The sequence below is a fragment of the Dendrobium catenatum genome, unplaced genomic scaffold (genome assembly GCF_001605985.2).
Source record: "Dendrobium catenatum unplaced genomic scaffold, ASM160598v2 fragScaff_scaffold_353, whole genome shotgun sequence".
Lineage (NCBI taxonomy): Eukaryota > Viridiplantae > Streptophyta > Magnoliopsida > Asparagales > Orchidaceae > Dendrobium > Dendrobium catenatum.
This window is the reverse complement of record NW_021318815.1, coordinates 179722-186232: the sequence shown is the minus strand read 5'-3', so window position 1 is coordinate 186232 and position 6511 is coordinate 179722.

The window sequence follows — 6511 nt, the reverse complement described above, 5'->3', positions numbered from 1 at the left end:
ATATGATATCAATTAAAATAAAATTAGACAATTAGTGAATTATAGTACATTTTTTTAAATAGTTAGTTTCGGATCCAGTTTGTGTGGGGCCATTGGGTCCGCACCCCCAGCCCTATTAATTATTTTTGTCAACTGTTACTTTCGTAGCCATTTTTGATGGCATTCATTCGAGCAGAGGTGGGAAGAGAAGGGTGCCGCGCTACAGAGTTGTGGTAGTGCTATTGCCATGACTGGGAACAGCTCCTGAAGCTGTTCCAACGGCTCCTGACGCTGTAGTCTTTAATTGGACCACTCTCTGTTTTTTTACATAATTATTTTATTATACATAATTAACATTTCATGTAAACAAAAAAATAATAATTACATTATTATTTCAGACAATTCAAAAAAAATTATTATTTTTTTCTAATCATAATTATAGTTTTATTTAACTATTATTTTCTAATTATTTTGATCGAGCAAATAAAATTGCTATAAATTCGTTAAAAGTAAAAAGAAAAAAGAAAAAAACGCAGTGAACAATGCAAATTATTGTTCCCCGGTGGTCATCGTCTCCTTATTTACTTCCTCCTCGTGGCACGCGTTGGTGGGGTTACCCTCCTGCAGCTATATGTACCGTCAGACTCCCTATTTAAATACTTAAAAAAAACTGTACGATGCTGCTGTACACGGCGGTCAAGTCGGTGCTCCAATTAATTTATTAAATTTCTTACAATCCGTGCTCTAAATAAAAATAATATTTTAAACTACTCTAATTTTTAGTCTTTCAATTACTTAAAAGTTAAAATTAATTCAAAAGAATTTATTTTATAAAATTGATGGACTAAATTACAATCAATTTTCTATCGTAAGTACAATATAAAATATTATTTTAGATAATACTTATATTATGAAGAAACTAAATTAAAGAAACTTTAGATTATTTTAATTTTTTTATAAAAATAATAATAATATAACCTTTGCGTAATTTAAGCTTAGCTCTTGGAGAATTTATTATGTGTCGACGATCCGAAGGTCAATCAAAACGTGACGCGTTCTGATTGGCCTTAGGACATGATCAGGCGTCCACACAAAATAATTTATCCACCTCGTGATCAAATCTAGGCAATATGTAGGTTGGCTCCACCATTCCAATCATAAAATAAATGGCCCTAAATTTTTATCTATTTTAAAATAATTCGAAACTAGCTTAACCATCCGTTTATGTATGATAAAACATATCAATCACCAATTAAACAGGCTTATTGAGTACTCTTAATATTTGTTAAGGTCATTGGGGCCCAGCCGATGACTATCTTTAGTTATATCATTATCTATTTTAAAATGAAATAATCATTTATTCTTATATTTTCATATAAATATGAAATATAAATAAATAATTTATACATATAAAAAACCTTAAAGTTTTGGCAAGTGTCAATTTCGTAAATTTATGTAGCTGATATAACTATATTTCAGCATAAAAACTTAGGGGTGTCAATTTGTGACACGACCTGAATCTGATCAAAAAAAATTCTGGTTAAGGTCAATCCGGACCCGAACCCGAAACAGGTCAGGTTCGAGTTTAATAAATCAACCCGTTTTAAAAATCGGGTCTAATTCGGGTTGACCCAGCAACCCGAAATTGACTTGAAATTGACACGAAACCTCGTATTTGACCAGAAGATTGACACATTTTTTACCTATTTTTTTACCCAATTTTTGACCTAAAAACTAGCAATTTTGGGTCAATCCAGGATCATTCATGTCGGGTCAGGTTGACCAGCACCCGAACCGGGTCCGATTCTAATCCGAAAAATCGACCCTTTTTAAAAAATGGGTCGGGTTCGAGTTTACCCGAATAATGACAGGTCAATTTCGGATTTGACCCGAATCCGACCAACCGATCCGTTTGACACCCCTATAAAAACTTTCATTATATCTACTTTTTTCTAAAAAAAGTTAAATAAATATTTTAATAACTTTTATTTTAAAATAAAAAAAAGGGAGAGGAGCGATTGTGCCCTATTTCGAGAAAGTGAAAGACAGGAAAAAAAAGGTGGAAAAGGCAGCAGAGTCTCCTGCGCCCCACTCTCGGAACTATTGCCGTGAAGGTGGTGAGAAGAAGATTTTATTAAATTAGCTGTGCCTTTTACTTTCCATTTAACACGGAGAATAGCTTTCCCATCTTTCTTCCTTTCTCTCTCTGCTGCTTCGCCATCATTTCACATCTCTCAAAGTCCTCAACCTCTTTCAACGTTATTCCCGCGTCACACTATCCCCTCCTCCCCTCTTTTCTTGGTTCACGTTAACTTCTTCTGCGTCTTTCCTGTTTGTATCGACAGCATCCACCACTAATAAAAGACAAGCGTTTCCTTCGCCCCCACACAAACCAAAGCAGCTCTTCTTTATCCCCTTTCTTTTTCTTTTTTTTTCATATTTATATAATGAATTACTCCTCCACTTATGATTGAGGTTATTATAATATATATCTATAAATTCTAACAAATTTGTTTTGCAGTCTTATAAATTTACATATTTTTATAAAAGAATTTCTTTTGAAATTATAGGAAACAACATAATATAATATGTAAAAAATCATTTTGATTGTATTTTCATGAGAATTTGAATATTCAATTTTAATATTATATATAATTATATAAGATTTAATATTAGTTTAAGGATTAAAATTGAAATCATTTATTTTGGTGATATCATTTTCATGATTAATTATTCTATGTTGTACGGATGTCAAACGTCATTCGGAGACTAATTCAAATGCGCCACGTCACCCCTTTGGTCAATACCGCGCTCAATACTACTCGTTACTGTGGCTCGGTACTGCTGATGTGACACATTCCGGTTAGTCTTGAACTACGTTCTGCATCCGAGCTCTGCACAGAATAATTTCTTCATCTCTGCATGAGACTTTCATGACCTTCATAAATAAATATTGGCTTCATTTTCTTTTTAGAATAAATTTTTTTTTTCAAAAATAGGGAAAGAATAAAGATCATTTTTTGCTCATTTTTATTGAAGCTCAATGACTACATAATTTTAAAATATGTTAACTTATAATTTGTTTGAAACTATCTTCTAAATTTTTTTCATAATTATTAGATTAAGTTCTACCCCAAATTTTCTAAAAAAATGAAAAATAAAATGATTGAAGATAAGATATTTAACAACATTATATGTGAATGTGAAGCACATGTAATCATTCTTTATTCAAATTTTAAAATAATAATCAAAATATAAAGCTTCGAACTTATCTCATTAGCTTTAAAAAAAATTAATTAATTATTTGAATATTAAAAACTAATTACTATGCCCAAATTTCTCAGCCATCGCACATGCAATTGTCATCGCACGGTCATGGGAACAGTGCCTGCACTCCCTCCAAAGCCATCCCGTTCAGTTTCTCTTTGTGCTCTCTTAATTGATTTGGCTGTTTTCTTCCATCTTTATCAATTAAGGTGTTGACAAGGGACAAGAGATCGACGGAGAAGCTCTACCACGTTGCCTGTGTCCACTCTGCAACAGCCACATTATTACTTATTAATAACCTAATCTTCTGGACCCAATGGAACGTATCAAAGTGGGTGAGGCTTCTCCTAATGCGATGAATCGTCCAATCAAGTCGCGAGTTTCGCTAACTTGTTCCCACGTCATTTTTTTTTAAGATTATAATTATGTACAAATATTTTTTATTAAATTAGTAATTTGAATGATAATTTTTTAAATATTTATATAAAGTTTTTTTAGCAGCACCAATGAGAAATAGAGATGTCAATATTTGAGCAGATTGGAAAATCTGACATAAATCTGATTAAAAATTTACGGATTAGGGTGAACCTGTTTGATAAACGGGTTGGATTTGAGTTAGGTTTTCAACCCATTTGTAAAAATTGGTCGGATTCGGATTGACCCGAAAATCCGACCAAAAACTCATTGTCATGCTCCGGCGCTCATCTTGCATGAGTCGTGATGCATTTGGACGGACTCAGCCCATAGGCTGCAGTGCATCCCACGCTCCGTCGCTCGTCTCGCATGAGTCGCTTCGTGAATAAGCATGCGAACGGAGGGTAGATGACGACAAATTTATAGGATGGGTTGAATAAGCACGAGAATGAAGGGCCTGCAGCAGATTTATGGGATTGGCTCAATAAGCGTGGCGACAAACTTACGGGTCGGGTCGAGTTGATCATGACCCGAACCTGAAGCAGATCGGATTCAGATCCGAAAAACAGACCTGTTTTAAAAAACAGGTATTATTCAGGTAGGGTCAAATAGTGCCGGGTTAGTTCCAGTTTGAACTTGAACCCAAACCCGACCCATGACCAAATTCTAATAGCCCTAGGGACAAATAAGATTAGAGTGAGTCTTCTTAGATAATTTGAATATAAAATATGATCCTTCTGATGACGTTGTTATTGTTAATGTAACTATAATGAATTTTTTAAAGAAAGTTTAAAATGGATTTTAAAAAATTACGTTTATTTTAGAATAAAAACTATTTAAATTATTTCTTTTAAAAATATATACAAAAAATATAACAACATTAATATTTTGTAGGATTAAACATTTAATGTAATGAAGCTCGTGGCCAAATCATTGAAAGAAATTTTTTTTATCCCTACTAATATTAAGTCATGAGCTCGGGGCTCGTTGGATTCTTCTCGTCGAGCCGTTCGATTCGAGTATAAGCTCGTCAAAATCGGAGACCGTTTGGTAACTCAAATTGCGGTTTGAACCTTCCAACAGCGCTTTGAACCCTTGATTCAGACTCATTTGGGCTCGGATTGGGTTGATCTTGGAATCGTTGGGTTCGTATTTTCGAGACGCTCAGTTTGACTATAAGCTCGCTGAAATCGGAGTTCATATGCTCCCAAAATTAATTTTTGAAGTTTCCGAACTGATTTTGCCTCGAGATTCGTGCCCAATCAAGATAATTTTGTGATGACGTATCATGTAGGATTAAACATTTAATGTAATGAAGCTCGTCGTGGCCAAATCATTGAAAGAAATTTTTTTTTATCCCTACTAATATTAAGTCATGAGCTCGGGCGTGCAGCTCTGAGCTCATTCGGTAGATGCGAATCACTTTCTCCCCAGAGCCTCACGCTCGAAATCCCTAACTTTTAAAAAAAATAATGATAATAATAATAAGTCATAAATCTTTTTGATACTTTAGACTGATTTTGTAAGCTTGATTGATTGATATTTTTGTTTTTTGTTTAATCGCCAATCAATCATATGTTATATATAAAGATAAACGTAATTAGATTAAATTGAAATTCAATAAATTAAGCAAAAATTTAAGTCTTGTCAATGTGACAAATATCTAACAATAATTAGATACGCAACTGATAATTATGAATATTTTAGATGAAAACAATTTGTGTCGGGATTTCTTATTGATACGTCATCACAAAATTATCTTGATCGGGCATGAATCTCGAGGCAAAATCAAGCTGGAAACTTAAAAAATTAAATCCGGGAGCATCTGAACTTCGTTTCAGCAAACTTACAGTCAAACTGAGCGTCTCGAAAATATGAACCCAACGACACCAAATTTGACTCAATCCGAGCCCAAATGAGTCCAAATCAAGGACCCAAAGCGCTGTTGGAAGGTTCGAACCACAATTTGAGTTACCAAATGGTCTCCGATTTTAACGAGCTTATAGTCGAATAGAACGGCTCGACGAGACGAATCCAACGAGCCCAAGATCGCCAAATTCTGACATCATTAAGACCTTCAAATGTCTGATGAACGGTCCATGATCAAGAGATTCAACATCGGCCATCCATTCAAACCACTCCCGATCCGCCCATTATCACGTACCTATTTACAGCCACTCCATAAATCTATAAATAGACCCTTCATTCTTCATTGAGAGGGGGCGAAGCAAGATGGAAGCAAAAAGAAGGAGGAGAAGAAGAGAAGAAGATTAGGAGGGAAGAACTCCTCCTCGACCACCGCCGCCGCCGGAATTCCGCCCGACCTCTCCAAGTGATGCCGGGGTTTCACCTAAACTCCAAGTAACATTGGAGTTCTGCCTGAATACCATCTTATGCCGGAGTTCTCCTCGGCCGCTAACTAACGGCGGAATGCTACCCGACGCCAGACCTCCGCTCTTCGCTAAGTTTATACCTGACACCGGACTTCTACCAGATATTGAACTATTGCTGGACACCTATCTGATATCGGATTTATGTCCATTGTTGGACTTCTACCTGACGTCGTCCTTCTGACATTCATCATTAGACAACAGTCCTTCCGACCTCCTTCTCTAGTCGACTATGGTCCGCCTGACTTATGTCACCTGCCGACTACAATCCTTCCGACCTCCGTCGCCCATCGACTACGATCCTCCTGACTTATGTCGCCTGTCGACTACAGTCTTTCCTACCTCTGTCGCCCGCCGACTACGGTCCTTCTGACTTACGTCGCCTACTGACTACAGTTCTTCTGACCTCCGTCACCAGCCGACTACGGTCCTCCTGATTTACGTCGCCCGCCGACTACAGT